Here is a 17,840-nt window from a genome sequence, read left to right on the forward strand (position 1 = left end):
GAGAGAGCAGTGGAGGAGGTTGTGCATAGATAAAACATTTCAGTCTATGCTCACTAGATAGAGCCACCAAAAACATGAGGCAAAAAGGAAGTAAGGAATGGCTTGCAGCCTTAGTTTTAACTGTTTTCTCCCTTTTCTTTAGCTGCGTGAGTTTTCTTTGAGCTGAATGACTTCCAGGGTGCAGGGGGACTCGCAGAGCAGGTGGCTGGCCCTCACAGTGCAGGGAAGATCCTGGAGAGATGAGGGCGGTCAGTGGGAGTCGGGCAGGGTCCTGCACGTGCAGTTAGAAGACTCTGAGACTTTCCTGATGTAACAGTTGGGAACCACAGTTGTTAAATATTATAATACAGTTTTAAAGTCTCAATAATTTTGTTTAAAGACTGTTGATTCTTCTTTGGCTCTAGTGTAGCTCTAAAAGCCATTCTCAGATTGAGAGCATGGAACCTTACCTCTGAAGCAAACTTTGGTGCCTGCAGATACCAAAAGGGGCTGAAGGAGTCCCAGAAGAACCCAGGAGAACCCTAGCTAGGCATCAGCAGCCCTCACATTTCCTTTGAAACAACAGTAATTAGAGCAGCTGGAATGTTTGCAACCTCATTGGTTCGCTTGCTGGGTTTTTTTAAAGCTTAGACTTTAATCTTATTTTCATATGTTTTTATATAAATCAGACCCATGTTGCTTGATTATAGATGTTAAGTGGCCACTGGGAGCGGTAGATAAAAGCGTTTCTGGAGAAGGCAGGGCTTGAGGTTCTCTGATATCTGGTTACAGTCCCTGTCTCTCTGTGCCCCTCCTCCTGTGTTAATTTCCTAATGCCTCCTTCCTCCATTCCAACTGCCCTTCTTCTCAGTGGTGTCTATTTACTTAAATCTAAGCCAATTAAATAAAGCATAATAATAGAACACCCTTCTGAAAAGAGCACAAAGGAGAGGAATTGCATGGCCACTGACAGAATAATAGAGGAGGGGAAAAACATTTTAAAAAGCTCCCCAGCAGACGATCTGCCTCCTCCTTTGCCTCCTATTTATAGTGAGGCAAACACTTTTGTTACCAGCATCTCTGTGTCAAGCCCTTCCCTTTTGTTTGGTGAAATCTTAATGATATATCCTTATGTGTTTTAATATTTCTAAGTTTACTGATGGGAGAATTGTTGTATCATGCATGCCTTAATATTGTTATTGAGTTTCAAAAGCACCTGGGAGTGCTAATGTAGTTCATTCAGGTATATTTTAAGGGAAACTTATTTTGATGTATTTTCTCAACCAGTAAGTAATATTCTCACTCAATTAAGAAATCTTCACTTTTTAAAATGGGTCATTACTGAAAATTTCTTTAGTAATAAAATGTTGGTTGCCACTGTTAAGAAACTAACTTAGGGAGGAGAGAAGTTATTTCAAATTAGCATTACAGAAGGGGAGGGGTAGGTGCCTACTTCATCCCCACTGTGCTGATTAAGTTATCACACATTGCCTCTTAAACAGTATGCAGCAGGAGATGAAGGGCCTGAATCAGCTGGAGATCACCCTTAATTGTAAATGCTTCTCCAAGACTTCAGTGAGTTGGTGAAATCCCTCAGCTTCTAGAGCTTTTAGGTCTTTGGGCTAGAAGTAGAGTTACCAGAATTTCATCTTTCCCATCAGATGACTACAGCACAGCAAGTATTTTCCTCTCTTTGGTGGAGCCCCCTTTTCCTAAATACATGACTTTTCAAATTCTCCAGCAGTCAGGACGTCGCCCTCAGAGAGTGCAGGACCTCTGGCAAAGAACATCATCACTCAGCTGAAATCTGACTTTTTTAGACTACAGCTGGAATTTGCATGCTCACAGTGGCCTCAGAAATAGCCTGGTGCCTTGTCACTGGGGTTCAACCAGATGCCTCCTCTGCTTCCCCAGTGAAATCTCTCTTCGCTCCTGCAGGTTGACAGACGGCTCCCAGCAGGTGACCGTGGGCTATTAGTAAATGAGTTGCTTTCTTTCTCTGGCACAATCCTTCTCAAAGACACTCTCTGTCCTAAGAATTTACAAAAGGCATTTGGCTGCTAAGCAAAACTAAAGAGAAGAGGTAAAGCTAGAAACCATGTATTTGCATGAATTTTGCTCAAGTTAATGCATCCTCTCTTCATAAGGGATATAGTAGTGCTAAATGGTGAAGATATATCATCTGAGACCTTACCATTTTCCACAATTGTCAAACCACTTTTCTACAAATGATTTTCTTTAATTCTTGTATCAACTCTATAAGGGAAATCTCATTAATAATCTCCATTTTATTGATAAAACTAAGGTTCCAAAAACTTAGAAGATGTGCCCAGTCTTATGCAGCCAGTAGGTGATAGGCCAGCGTTCCAACACCCATATCCAAAGTTTGTGTTATTTTTTATTTTAAAAGTCTAACTTAATCAAATCCTAGTCAGAATAGTTAGAAAAATAAACTGTTATCATTCTTATAATTATTCACTCATTCAGCTTTTGCCAGTCACCCACTGTCAAATCAGGGAAGCAGTAAGCCAGTTAGATAAGGAGATATTGGTTAGAACAGACAAGTTCACATATACAGAATTAAAGCATCAACACACCTTTCTATCTTTTTTACAGTACATGACTCAATTTTAATTCATTTGTTAAATAGTTATTGAGCAAGTACTTGCTACCAGACAGGGAAGGGTCATAGTAAATATGAAAAAAATGGCCCCTGCCCTCTAGAGCTTGCAGATTCCTTGGAGTGGGATGGGGTGGGGTGGAGCAGATATTAAACAAATAAATAACACACAGTGCTGCTAATGGTGTAGGGAAATAGACGGTGGTAGAGGTGTAAATTGCTAATACTTCTTGAGACAATTTGATAATATGGTACCCTTATTTGAAGTGCATTGTATACTCTTATGTGTCTTCATATTTTTTTGTTCTTCATTTGTATTCATTTTGGATTCAGAATACTATGAGAAAAAGGAATTCATATATTTGATAGAAACCAATAGCTTCTAGTATTGAAATAAGCAGAAAAAGGATGGGGCTGCGAATTTGTTTCAGTTTCACTAAGTTTCATTCACAGCATTCATATGAATGTCAAGTAGGTGATAAAAGCAAGCAACATGCACCTGGAAGTCGTTGGGGAGACCTCACAGAGAACAGGGCTCCCATTCAAGGAGGAGTTGACAGACATGGAGGAGGGAGGAGACAGGGAGAGAGGAAGAGAAGAAAAAGAGAAAGAAGATGACTTTGTAGAGGGAAAGAAGAAAAATGCAAAACTGGAAAGAAGAGGGCAATTAATAGGCTGATAAAGGAGCTAGAGTGAGACAATAGGAATCTTTGTGATGGTAGAAAGTTGGGGATGAAATTGAATAAGTTGAGCATAGGCACAGTGTAGAACCTTTTGAGACCAGTTCTCGAAATTTGGTTTTTATCATGTTGACAGAAGAGTTTTTAACATGATAGTGAAATCACTAAGAGGCATCCTCGTCAGATAATGTTATGGCAGCCTGCTGTTTCCTTTGTGTCCCTCCTCAGTTCTTTCTTCTTGTACCACATGAACCTGCAAATCTGCACTAACTTATTCTACCATTTTAAAAATGGTTAGTGTTTGTATGAAAATGAGAAACAAATGAACAGATGGCTTTCTGTCAAGCAAAGAAGTGTTAGTTCTTCAGATATATTCTGACTCTGCGCAGAAAACAGCAATGTAACATATAAATACGTGAAAACACTGACACGTGCCCCGTTGCTGTCCAAGGTTCTCTATATTGCGATGCCTCTTGTATTTTATCTATAAAATAAGATATTTATTTATATCCAGTCAGAGTCAGCATATGTTAACAATTTAGCAAAATAAGTTTTTCACTGATACCACCGACCATTTCTTTTCAACCCTTTCCAACCAAGAAGGAATCTAAACCTGACCCTAAAGTAGCTACTGGACATCTCATCATGCTTCCTTCACTCTTGCAATGGAGACATTTACTACTCACCAGATCTCCATGTATTTATTTATTTTTTAAAGTAATCTCTATGCCCAACATGGAGCTTGAATTCAAACCCCAAGATCAAGAGTCACATGCTCCACTAAATGTGAGGCAGCCACGTACCCCCAGAGTTCCATTTATCCTCCATGTTTCTCAACCCCTTAAGTAGGCAGAGCCATAGTGGTTAGTTCAGTCCATTGAGTGGTAAGAGGAGGTAATAATGTGTGTCACTTCTGTGTTAAAGCATTTAAAAGCTGTGGGCAACCCTCTCATATCTTCTTCCCTGCTACTGTAATCTTGGAGGCCATGAGTTGAGCCACAAAAAGGATGTACTCTGATCATGAGAGAGAGCTGTCCTGGAGCATTACCTTACCCACCTCAGGATTTGTATGAGCAGGATATAAACCTTTATTGTGCAAAGTCTCTGAGACTTAAACTTGACTTTTCTGACTAATCCAATCCTTTATCCTTCACCTGCTTGTATCCTATTTTTTATGGCCTTGAATTAGGTTGAGGTGCTTTGGACAAGACTAGCTAATTTCTACTCAACTGGATTAACCTAGTCTGCTACTCCTTAGCAATAGCCTGGAGTATATCAGGTTTGGGAATCAAAGTGGAAAATTCTTACCCTCTACCTTACCTAGATATGGAGACCATATGTTTTGAGTAGGGCTTTTGTTAACTTTCCTTAATTCATATATTTCGAGGTATGTTTCCTTTGCAAGAAACATAATGTTCTCCAAAAAAGAACTTTGGCAAAAGCCCCAAGAAAGGAAGATCTCTCTCTGATCTGTTTAACTATCAGTGACTTTGGTTCACCATGACTTTTGGCTACTTACAAATAAGTAGTGATAATGAACTGCTTCTAAACCTATTAGGGAATAGAAATGGTTTAATAGCCTATCAGACTAAATGATTTTATGTTGGCAGCTTCTCTCCTGTTTAAAGACTGCTTGGATAGTGGATCCTTTCCCAATAGTACTGGCAATTTTGAACGTCCTCAGTAGTTGAAATCTTGTAATCCTTCACAAGTGCTCTGAATTACACGAACTGTTCAAAATCGCATAGAGCATATTCATAGAGGAGGCAGAGAACAATGTTACTATTGTTTATTTGAGAGCTAACTGAATAAGCTAATGATAGCCAGTGAGTTTAAGGTTAGCCTTCCGAAATGCTGTTTAGGATTTCAACTTCAAGCATCTCACGGTTTCACTTATCTGACAAAGTCTATCAAAACAGGAAAAATAATCAAATGGTATTTATACTAGAATGTGTTTCAAAGGTTAATGAAAAGTGTATCCTGGCCTAATAATCTAAGGAAGATTTTATCTTGACTTTGTTGCTTAATGAAACATTGGTTCTTATATCACTTGAGAAAACCACATGTTGGTATTAATTTCTTCCTGAGATTTTAAGTCTGCATGAATTCATCATTCTAACTTCAGTGCTAGGGGTACAACATAACTTGCATATAAATATGTCAACAGCCAGACATGTATTATATGCAGACTAAGTGCATTGTATGTACATCCTATTTATCTGGGTAATAAACTAGTAAAAGCTGATTTTGTCTATAGCTGAACAATTGTCTATCTTGGCTTTCTCAGTAGATAATCTACTCAGCTTATTTTGTGATGCCAACGTATACTCTATTCTCTATTATATATAGGCCCCTGAATATAGTGGTTAAGTAAATTAACTTTGTCAGGTGTTGCCAGCCATGATTCTCAGGATTTCACACCCAACTCTAATAGATTCTGGAACGTGGCTTAACCAAACCTGATAGAAATAATGGAGTAGAGAACAGAGGCAAAACTGCAGTTGAGTACATTTCAATTTGGTAAAAAAGCTGAATATACTGAATAAAATATATGTTTAGTAGGTGTTTCTAGTAAATTGAAGGTTGCCATTGGTGAAATACCACTTCTCAAGGGCCCACAAAAGCCTTTGTGCTTGAAATTGTCTTTCCCCAGAGTTGGAGACCTTAACACCAATTCTCAGGGTCCATAAGGAGTTGGTGTATGGTTGAAAAGTCTTGTCCATCTCCTAGCTATGTGATGCTGGGAAGGGCACTTAAAGTCTGTTGGCCTCAGTTTTCTCATCTTTAAGTAGAGATAACAATAGTTACCTGTCATAGAGAGTAATCGTGAGGACTAAGTGAATTAATATATATGAAGTACTTGGAACATTGTGTGGCACAAAATAAATGCTGCATAAATGTTTGCTAATATTATTTTAGGGATCTGTAGCCAGTATGTGTAAGATATCAAATACTGAGACTGTGTCAAATAATATTCTTAACAAAAACTGTTAAAGTATTTTAATCTTTTGATATGGAATAAAATGATCACTTCTAGCTGCACTGTGTTAATTTAAAATGACTATTCAATTTTATGTGCCTAGTGGAATAGGCCACAAGTTGCTTTTAAAAAATAAATCCCAGATGGCATTTATCTCTTTTTCATAAAATAAAGTCTAGAAAGAAGCGCAGCCATTTTAATTTTAAAACAAACAAAAAAACCACAAAAGTCAGGATGATGGGTAAATGGGACATTATTTTTATGACTAAAATTGTTATGACTGAGTAACCTCAATTTTCTAGTAATGATCTCATCTTTTGGCCAATAATTTCCCAATTCTGTTGGAATTAAATTAGTTTTTAAGTGTTTAGGGCTGTAATTTCACTTTCATTCATATATAGCTATTGAGTTAATATTTGGGAAGACTATAAAAGACAGGATATTAGTTTTTTAATATTGCTTTTGGTATTCCTCAAATGATGAGCATGTTCTTTGATAACAGGTGTGAGCAAATGTTTTTGGTAAAGAGACAGATAGTAAACATTTGGGTCATATATAAATACATGAAAGGCCATACAGTTTCTGTCACAGCTTCTCGACTGTGGCATTGAAGCATGAAAGCAGTCATAGACAGCAAAGAAATGAATGAACATGGCTGGATGCCAATAACATTGTATTTGGAAAAACAGGCAACAGGACAGTTGCAGTCCATGGACCACAGTTTGCTGATCCTTGTTCTTTGGAATCCTTGCTTGCTTTTAAAAAGGTTTACTAGGGTCCAAGAGACATGCATACATATATAATATGTACTTGCACACTTATACACACACATGGACATGTACTTCAAAATCATGAAGATGTAGTGTAAAACATATGCACATGAAGGAATTTAAGGAAAATAGGGAATTTAAAGAGGAAACAAAGCATGATATTTTATTCAGCATTCATTGATTAAATACATGAGGACCCTTTCTCTCTGAACAAGCTCCAGAGCTCCTCTACCATTCTCTTTTTGCTCTAGAATCAATCTACAACATTTAATATGCTTTTAATCAAAGTTACTCTTAAAAATTTTTAAGTAGTCTTAAGTTATTGTGTATAGAACTCTGTATAATAATGTTATATATATATATATATATATATATATATATATTCCAAATTTGAAAAACACTGAGCTGAAATAGAGGGGGAAAAAACTGTTCAGACATGTGGGCAGTGAAAACTTTTTTCCCCCTAAGATAACTGCCAAGTTATTTGAGAGATGGGAGAATTCTATTATGTTTCTTCTTGCCTGCAGAATTTTATTTGTTTTAATGTTAAGACTTTCTAACTTTAATATGCAGTAATAGACTTATTTGCTGCTGCATATGGAACATGGCCCAGTCAATGTTTGTTACTTTTGAATCAAACCCTGTCTGCTCATATCTCTATACGCATTGTTCTCTGAAGGGTGATAGAGAAGAAATGAGCCAGCACTTCTTATCTTTCCAAGTTCATTTCCATTTCCTACTGGGTCTCAAAGAAGAGTTAATAGCTATCACACTTTGAGTCTTAGGGCCCTTTACTTATAGAATGACATCTTCCTTGAGGGTATATAATGGGATCCATCCACTCTACCAGGTGTGAAATCACACAGGCCCTGGGATAACACATAGAGATGGATGGATTTAGATACCTGCTGTAAAACAGCAAGATTTCAAAGTGATTTCTGCCCTTGTTGTAAGTAAACACAAATCACTTATGTGTTGCGAATGGCTTAATGAGGTACAAAACCTAGTGCCTTCTAGTAATTGGGTTTATTTTCACATACCACTCCAGTAAGAAGTGTCCTGTATTGTTCTAGTGAAATTTCTAAGCAGAATTACTAATCCAGTATGATTTTTAGGATTATGAATGTCAAAGTAAGTTTCATACTGTATAGGGAAAATTTAATTAGTTGTTAAAAAAAAATTCCTCTCCATCCTGTGCTGGAGGGAATCAGTGCAGCTGGGCTAGAGGCCCAGTCCTTTAAAGATATAATTAACAATATACTAGGATGAATATATTCTCTTGTGAGAGAATACAGTTGCCTGCTATTTATTAGCTAAAAAAATTCAAACAATTAAAAATTTTATTTTTCCTTGGATATAATATTTAGGAAACTTCACTAGAGTGAAGCTAAAAAGTGAGGAAAAAGTGTGCATCTGTTAACATTTTCATTTCTCTGTTCCAAACAAATGAAAGGGCACTTAGCTGGTTGTAAATGCTCAGTGTATGACCATAGAAGAAACCATCATTAAATCCGTCTTGCAGCCTCCTAGTTACCCAACAGAGCAAGAGAAAGCCACAAGTTGATCTACACGATGTAATAGATTTTTATATGGATGATAGATTACATTAATAATTTCCTAAATTCTTTTTTTTTTACAGAAAGAAGCCAGAACATATTATTAACCCTTCAAGAATACACCATAACGAATTTTACCATTTTACTACTTCCTTGAGTAGGTAAGACCCTCTCCTCTCTACAATAAAAGACTTATCCACAGTTTTGAAAAATAACTTGTTGTCAACCACATTTTTAAATGTTTATTTTTGAGAGAGAGAGAGAGAGAGAGAGAGAGAGAGAGAGAGAGAGAGACAGAGTGCAAGTGGGGGAGGGGCAGAGAAAGAGACACACACACACACAGAATCCGAAGCAGGCTCTGAGTTGTCAGCACAGAGCCTGACACGGGGCTCGAACTCATGAAGAGTGAGATCATGACCTGAGCCGGAGGCTCAGGTTAAGTTGGAGGCTTAACCAACTGAGCCATCTAGGTGCCCATGTCAGCCACATTAAAAAAAAAAAAAAAAAAAAAAAACCTTTACTAAATAAATATCAATTTGTTTTGATAAGGGAGAAATATACATGAATTCTACAGCTAATAGATTTAGGTTTATTAAATTAGCACTTCAAAATGTTTTGAATGATTTAATAGTAAAAGAGTTGAAAAGATCTTTTTCTAAAATGAGGAACGAACTAAGCCTGTTTCTCCTGCTATGGGTAAAAACACCAGTGGTATTTTCTCAACACTTAGTATGTGCCAGATGTGACCTGTATGACTTACTTCAAATAACTAACCCCTGTGTTCCTTACAACAACTCTGTGAGTATATGCAGGGATCATCCCCATTATACAGACTCAGGGTTTGACGCAGAGGGAGAGGAGGCAAGTAGATGTAAGGACTTCACTCAGGTTTTATATATATGTCTGGGAAGAGCAGGCACTGGGAGAACGCCAGCCCCAGCTAGTATTGTGAGAATAATTTCATGTTGTGGTGTAAATGCCTAGCCATCAGATTCTCCTATGTTTTGAATTGGTTCTATCCAAATTTCAAGAAGAAAAAAAATGTGTTTACTGAAAGAGTCATGGCAGACAACATTTACTTTATATTTGCACTTGTTAGTTTATTATAGTTGCATGAGTAAAAAAAAGAATATATAAACTTTAGCTCAGTTTACAAGCAGAAAGAATTTTTCTTTTGTTTTACACCTTTCTTTAAACTCAAAATTCCTATGTTAAAGCAGAATAATATGATAGAATATAAATGAATGACTTTTTATTCTAGGAAATGGAGAATGTATTTTACTGTAACTAGTTACCCAATCTTAAATTGGTCACAACAATGTATGCTTTACTGTTTTCATGAATTCTTCATCACTTTATTTTTTTTTTTTATTTATTTTTTTTTTTAATTTTTTTTTTTTTTCAACGTTTATTTATTTTTGGGACAGAGAGAGACAGAGCATGAACGGGGGAGGGGCAGAGAGAGAGGGAGACACAGAATCGGAAACAGGCTCCAGGCTCTGAGCCATCAGCCCAGAGCCTGATGCGGGGCTGGAACTCACGGACCGCGAGATCGTGACCTGGTTGAAGTCGGACGCTTAACCGACTGCGCCACCCAGGCGCCCCTTCATCACTTTATTTTTAATCAAGAAACTTGACAAAATTTTCAAATCAAAATACAGAAAACATATAACAATTACCTAAGTATCAGCCACATGGATTAAACAAGTGCTAATATTCAACTTTGTTCAGATCTTTTCTGATGAAATAAATCGTCACAGAGAGAACAAACGCTAACCCTGCTCCTTTTCCTTTTTTTCTGTAAGGTGTCATAATCCCAAAGATGATATATCCCTCCTATATGTGTTCTAAAACTTGAATGGTGTGTGTGAAACAATATGCCATATAATTATTTACATTTTAAAAGTTTACATAAATGGCATCATACTGTAGACTTCTTTTGCCTTCACCCAACATTATATTTAGAGATTCAGCCACATTGAAACATGAAGATCTGGTTGACTCATTTTGTCATAAAGTTGACTTGTTGTAATGTTTCAATCTTGTGGTATTTAGTATTATAAATTACTGCTTCCAAATAACTTTTAACATTTTGAAGATTTAATGCCAAGATGGTTTAAGCATGGCTTTCAAGGTATCTTTGGCATTTGTATATAAGAATCCAAAGTTCTTAATATGTGATACTATGCTAATTCTATTTATATTTTAGGTTTTTTTCCTAGTAGAAAATCATCCCTTTTACTGACTGTAAGAATCTTGCTAATTAATAGACTCATGTTTTGGTTGTTTTTTAATGTTTTTGCCATAATATAATAATTGAAATGTTTTATTTACCCATGGATGAAATACCGACTATTCCCAAATACAATGTAAATATTGCCTCCAAAATTTAAAAGATATTTAAAAACTCTCTCATTTGGCCTACGTTAATTGCTTATATTTCCTTCAAAAATCATGAGGGAAACTAAAAAAAAGGGACTTTTTCTCTAATTTTCTCTAACATTACATTTAATTCTAGCATTTGTTTAAGGTAAAAGAGATATCAATATGCATTAGTAAGATTTAGAGACATAGAAGCTTTCATAACTTAATTTCTGGAGGGAGTAGATGAGTACCCTGGCTGTGTTGGGGAAGAAAGTAGAAATGAGCTAACCTTTTCTGGGCGTATATGAGTAAGTGCAAGACTGTGTATGCACCCAGATCAGAAGTGCAATGCAAATCTGCAGATGGGGAAATTGGAAGTCCATATATGTCAGGCAACTTAATCAAGATCATACAGTGATTGCAGAGCTAGATTCAAATTCATTTTTCTCAGACTCTAAAACTATACTGTCTACCAGAAAAAGAAAACCTACCTAACCTATTTGACACAGAAATAGCAGTTTCCTTTATTTCACTAATATTTATTGGGATCTTTTTATATGACTTGAAGACACTGATGTTAGAAAGGCAAGAAAGCCACAAGATCTACCCAGAGAGACAAAACAGGCTATTTAGGAGTGGCAAAGTTTCCTCCGGTAAGACCATAAAAGTGACTATTTCATTAGATATCTCTATTTTGCTATGCTATGTTAACATCGCTTACCAGGTAAATTACCTTCCTGGTCACCTAACCATGCCAATTAGATTAAATTGAATGAGATAATAAGAGTAAAAATGCTTTGTAAATGACATAATCTTTATAATCAATTGCCATTATTACTAAATATAAATTTAGAATAAAGTATTTCAAACATAATACATGTAATTCAGACATAATACATGTAATTCAGATTCAGATTCAGAATACATAATACACGTAATTCAGATACCATGTAGAGCTTGGTATCTGTCTCTGAAGTTTAATAAGGGTCTTACTACTTCACGTAATAGCATCTCTTTGACACAAAAGCCCCATGTAAAGATTACAGTGTAATAAACAACCCTGACGATTGGTTTATTTTCAGCCTTTACTACCTATTAGAAGCATCTTGTTTAACTCCCTTAAGCTTCACAGCAGATAATAACAGTACCAAGCTGGTGTCCATCCAGAATGTGATCATTTCTCATTCTCTCTACTTGTACCATTGGAATCCACTCTCTCTCATCTTGACCACTGCAGTAGCCTCCTGTGCTCAATGTTGCTCTCCTATAGTCTGTTCTTCACATAATGTGATCTTTTATAAATCTTAATTGATATGACTTTTTTGTTCAAAATCCACCAGTGGCTGCCCCAAATCCACCAATAGTCAGAATAAAGCCCACGCTCTTCCTGTGGCCAGCAAAGTGCTATACGAACTGGCATCTTCTACCTCTATGGCATCATCTCAACCTCCTTTTCCCCCACCAAGGGGACTGTGTGACAGTCTGAGCTGTGTCTAGAACAGTGTCTCTATCTTGGTGGATTCTCACTTGCTAAGGGGACTGAATAGGTATGTAAAGGGTACTGTGGAATACACACTATGTCTTTAATACACACATTAGTGATGGTTGTTGCCCTTTTCAGGATTCTTTCAGTTTGTTTTAATTGAGGCAATTGCTTCTGGGATGCCGGGGAGTTTTGTGCACGATTTTGACGCACAACTTTATAACATTATGATAAAACTTTACTGATAAATAATCTTGAATCTTAATTTACAGTCCTAAAACCACAGAGAAATTAAACACAGATCAGCTGGGTAGATATGAGAAATCCATTTTAAGAGCAGAAGATATTTATTTTATAATTACATGCCATCCTTTAAATAAAAATATTAAGACTTGGTACAACATGACATTGCTTAGATTTTGCTTTATCTTTAGAATAGATGGGTATCTTTTCATCACTCATAGATGGGTGAATTTTAGCCCTTAAAACAATTTTCTGTAAAACAGGCTGACTTTTTTTCTTTTACTTTTACAATATTCCTTAGGAACAGCACTTGATGCGTATTTACATTGCTAAGAATATCTGGCAAGAGAAAGACAAACAATAGGACCGCAATGTCCCCAACAGTTAGGGAAAAGAGAAAGAAAACCTGGTATTTTCACTATCCTCTCTGAAAATAAGTACCTTGTCTTACACTGGTTACTATCTTATCAGCACTCAGCTTTGACCCATGGCCCTCTATGTGAATAATTTTAAAGGCAGATTAAACATCCTAAAAATAAACTCAATTGGTAAATTAGGATATCAGATATCTCCTTTATGAAAGCCTCTTCTAATCTGTACTATCAGCTTGCAGTTATACACAGACCCCAAATTGTTCTGGCTCTTACTGAGCAAGAACCTATTCCAGGGGTGAGGTTTTGAAGAAAGATGTCTTATGGTTAACTAGAGACAGAAAAAGGGAGAATTGCCCACATACTCTGGCAGGAGTTAAAATAACAATAACAGTCCTCCTACTTAACAGGCTGAGTCATAAGCACATTCTACTGATTTCTCAGCAATTCCGAGCAGATTGTTTGGGCTGCAATTCTGTAGGCAGAGGTGGGCACCACCTGCTGCAAAAGGCTCGGGTTCTTGTCAGGGCGATGCTGTCAGCAAGTCTTGCCTTTTAACAGTTTGGCCAAATGGAGGTAGGAAAACACAACAATTTGGTGCCGATGAGCACTTTTTCTAATGCATAGAATATACGAATGAATATTATGCATTGAGTTCTTTTGCTGGCCATGAGTATAATTGACTTAAAGAAGGAGGCTTGGGGCGCCTGTCGGTTGGCTCAGTCGGTTAAGCGTCCAACTTTGGCTCGGGTCATGATCTCGCGGTCTGTGGGTTTGAGCCTCACATCGGGCTCCGTGCTGACAGCTCAGAGCCTGGATTCTGCTTTGGATTCTGTGTCTCCTCTCTCTCTGCACCTCCCCCGCTCGCACTCTGTCTCTCTCTCAAAAATAAATAAACATTATTATTATTATTATTTTTAAAGAAGGAGGCTTACTGTGGGAGGTCTTAAAAATCAACTCTTATTGGATGTTTGCCTTCAGAAAATTCTTGACCAGTTGCAGGGCCCTTGTCTCAGTCAACTCGGGAAAGGAATGAAAGCCAATGGAAATCTACATTTTTGCTTAAAGAAAGTGGGAAAATTATGTGGTTACTGAGGTACTTCATAATCCAAGGACTGGATACTCTTGCTCCCTCAGTTCAGCCTCCAGTACCTTTACCTGAACCTTTCAGTGACCTTCAGAGTTGCCCTTTTCCTGACTCTTTTACAACCCGACTCTCCTGCATGCAGGCACCACATGATTTTTTTTCTTGTGCATCAGATCGTTTCTTTTTCCTACTTAAAATTTTCCTATAATATAAAGTATCAAACTCAGTAAACACCCTTCAAAACTGGGCTCCCAGGGGCCATTTCTGGACAATCTCTAATCCGTCTGTCTACTCAGCTGCCTTTCCTTCATTCCAACCATGGCAGACAACTTGTTGCTTCTTCTCCAACTTAATTAATTCTCTTTGTAAGCCATGTTTTTCTCACGTTACACTTTTCTTTGTTATTTCCGCAACTCCTGCCTAAATACCTAGATTCCCCTTGTCTGCCTTAGAAAAGCTATGTGTTTTCAATCCATATGTCATAGCATTAGGAGGGCTAATTGCACACACAAATAGATCCAGAAATGTATTATCACATTATTTCTTGCTCACTTAACAGTCCTGCATGAGTGTTTGGATTGGGAGCTTATCTGTCTTTTTTACATATTTGTGGGATTCCTTTCAGACAAAGGGATCTTTCCATTCATGGCTTTACTTTGTCATTGTCTCCATCCAGCTGCTAGAGGGGCAAAGACCAGGGAGGAGTACATAGGCGTTGTATATGAGCCAAACTTCCATTGGCTAGAGCTGAATTATATGACTACACCTAACTATAAGGATGGTTAGGAAATACATTCCTGCTATGTGCTCCAGAAAAAGAAGAAAGAGATTCTGATAAACTGTTAGCTGACTCTGTGATACCAAAGGAAAAATCTGTCTCCAGTATAAATATATTTGAACATTTGGATCAAAAACTCAAACCCTGGTGAAAAGAGATGCCAATCATACCATGGGAACAAAACTATGAATCATTATTTCAGTAACATGTTAAAACAGTAAATGTATTTAATACATCAGCTTATCGATGCTGATTTTTAAAATAGTACACAAATAAGATATTTTTTAAAACCTTCTTTATAGAAATAAGCATTGTGTCCAAGAAGATAATGGCTAAGAATAGCATAGTGCCTAATACCTTTAGTTTTTTAATAACTTCTTGCTAAGTGAATCAATAGATTAATTAATAGATGAAGAAAGCTTAATTGAGGGGCAAAATAAATATTTGTACTTTGACAAATTTCTAAAATTCATTATAAAAAGACATGACTGAAGTGGTCAAAACCCATTTTGAACTGAAGAAGGATGTGTCCTTTTAAAGAAAAATAACGAGTAAAGATAAAATATTGAGGGGAAAAACCCGGTTTGTACTTTTGCAAAAAATTTTTCAAGAACTTTTATGTTTTGATGAACTCACAAATAATCATAGCAGACTTCACAGTATATTTTGTGTTTGTTCCATGTATTTATTTGGAGTAAATATTGCTATTTGTATGAAGGGTAGCAGTCCATCTATTTTTTATGAATGGAATATCATGTCACAGTGTTGCAGAAAAGCCATTCTGTCAGCTAAATATTCCATAAAATCAACTTATCTGCTAAATAATTCTGTCATGGAGTTTCAGTTTCCTGTGACTGTGGAATGCTTGGGTGAGTGACTATATTGCATTACAGAAATGTATGATCACTGGTTTTTCCTGGAAGGTTAATATTCCTTTACCCTTTGAGAATAGGTAGCAATTTAATAAAGTTCTCATGGCATCAGAGAAAAACTGCCTTTTCTACAAGCACAGAAGGAAGGGAAATCTGATGCTTTAGCCTGTGCGGGAAGAATGGGAGGTGATGAACAAAAATCCAACATGGCTGATCCTGGAATCCTGGAGGCTGATTCCTTCCATATCTCTGTCAGATCCTTCTTCCTGAGAAGTAGAATGATTTACTTAAACCTTCTAATTTCTTGTGATTAATTTTTTTTTTTTTTTACTCTCCACCCCTGCACTTTTTTTTTTTTAAATGAATGTCAAGGACTCCAGTTGTACGATGTGCTCAGTAATTACTACAGGAAGCAGTTTGATTGTGACACAGTTGTAGTCTCTGTGAGAGAAATTTAGAATTCACTAAAGCAATACTTTAGTGAGGGGGTGCCAAAGCTTGAATCATTTAAAACCACTGTGATCAGAACTCTAGGAAAAATACGGTAGTAATCAATGCCACATAAAGAGCAAAGGACCAAAACAATCAAATAGACCTTTTTCTAAGGCAGACTGCTATGGTTGGGAAGCAGTGTGCACACCTTTTTGTTTTTAGTTTTCATTTTCTAGCATATGTGTCTTTTCAAAGTTGGTCTTGTTTTTGAAACCTAAGAAATCTAAAGGAAACTGTTTTTAAAAAGGTGTTTAAGGACCACCCGCCACAGTATTTGTGTTTCCTCTGAGTTCATCTCATCAGAGATGCTTCTCTGACTATCCTATCGGGAAAAAAAAATGACTTCTTGCCTTGCTATCTTCTTCTCATTTTTGATTTTATATTAAATATATTAAATGATAAATTTAGTAATTTAATATTAAAAGGAAGTTCATATTCTCATATGAAATATTACAGTTTACATTTTAATTAGGGTGTTGGTTACTGTATGATCACCTCATTAAAATGTCACTTTCATTAGGATAGGAAGTTTGTACGACCTGGGGCATTTTGAGAGACCTCCCTGTGTCTCAGTCTAAATGTCTTATATCTTCCCCCATCTCCAGTCCCACTGCTATCTTCATTCAAACTCAATGTTGCTCTCTCATTGATTATTACATTATTGGCCCTCTATCTACTTTTCCTGTTTCTGATCATAACCTGCAACTCTTTCTCTGGCTCATCTCATCAGCATATATTCAAAGTTTCTCAGTGATAGGCTGTTCAAGATGATACAAGTTATACTTCACAGCCTGACAAGCAGAGTGCTTTATCATCTAGATGCTTGCCTCTCTTGGCAGCATCTTCTGCTACACTGGTTCCTGGCATTCCAAAACATCCCTTGACGTTTTCTAGCACATTTCCAGTTCTCTCTCTGCATGTCTTTGTATTGCCGTTTTTGTGTATAGAATTGTGCCCCTGTCCACCATGAATACCCTTCAACACTGAAAGCAAGTGTGTCATTCTGAAGTCTCCCATGGCTTTCTGATTTCTTGGGAACTTCCATTGACTCATTTAATAACTCTCTTAAAGCATTTGTCATATTGTTACTTAAATATGTGTTAAAGTGTTAGTTTCTCTCAGTAGCTCCTGAAGGCCAAAAGTGAGTCTTGACAGTATTTTCATAACCTCAGCATCTAGAACCATGCCTGTGACAGAATAGGTATTTAATAAATGTTGTTAAATTTCACCATCAGAGGAGAAAATTTTCTGATCTCATATTTCTCTCTTTTACTGCCTATGCTTAATGCACCTGCCTCACTTTTTATTTTCTTGTAGATAAGGATGAGTGAGGTAGTCTCTGTCTTATATGTAAATTATTCCTGAAAAGACTTTTATACTTTCTAAGAAATGTTGGTTTCCTTTATGTTTCAGGTCCATGGTTTCTCAAAGGAGATGTGACTATGTATTGTAATTTATATTATCCTGAGCTTACCAAGAAAATATTTATGTTTACTGAAATGTTTGTTTCCTTTTGTCTCAATGATTAAAATTCCAGACATGGAATATAGTTTTAGTTAAAATAT

General features: G+C 36.7%; 1 protein-coding gene across 24 annotated transcripts in view; it reads left to right on the forward strand.

Moving 5' to 3' along the window:
• The window catches only part of MAP2 (microtubule associated protein 2), a 141,275-nt gene that overhangs the window by 29,535 nt on the left and 93,900 nt on the right, over nt 1-17,840 (forward strand). For all 24 annotated transcript variants that reach the window (XM_086719490.1, XM_086719493.1, XM_086719500.1 and 21 more), the window contains exon 3: nt 8,669-8,746. The gene's annotated coding sequence lies outside the window, so the exon portion shown is untranslated. The remainder of the gene's footprint in view (nt 1-8,668; nt 8,747-17,840) is intronic.

This window comes from Puma concolor, chromosome C1, assembly GCF_028749965.1.
Source record: "Puma concolor isolate L17-30 chromosome C1, mPumCon1.1.hap2, whole genome shotgun sequence".
In the NCBI taxonomy this organism is placed as follows: Eukaryota; Metazoa; Chordata; class Mammalia; order Carnivora; family Felidae; genus Puma; species Puma concolor.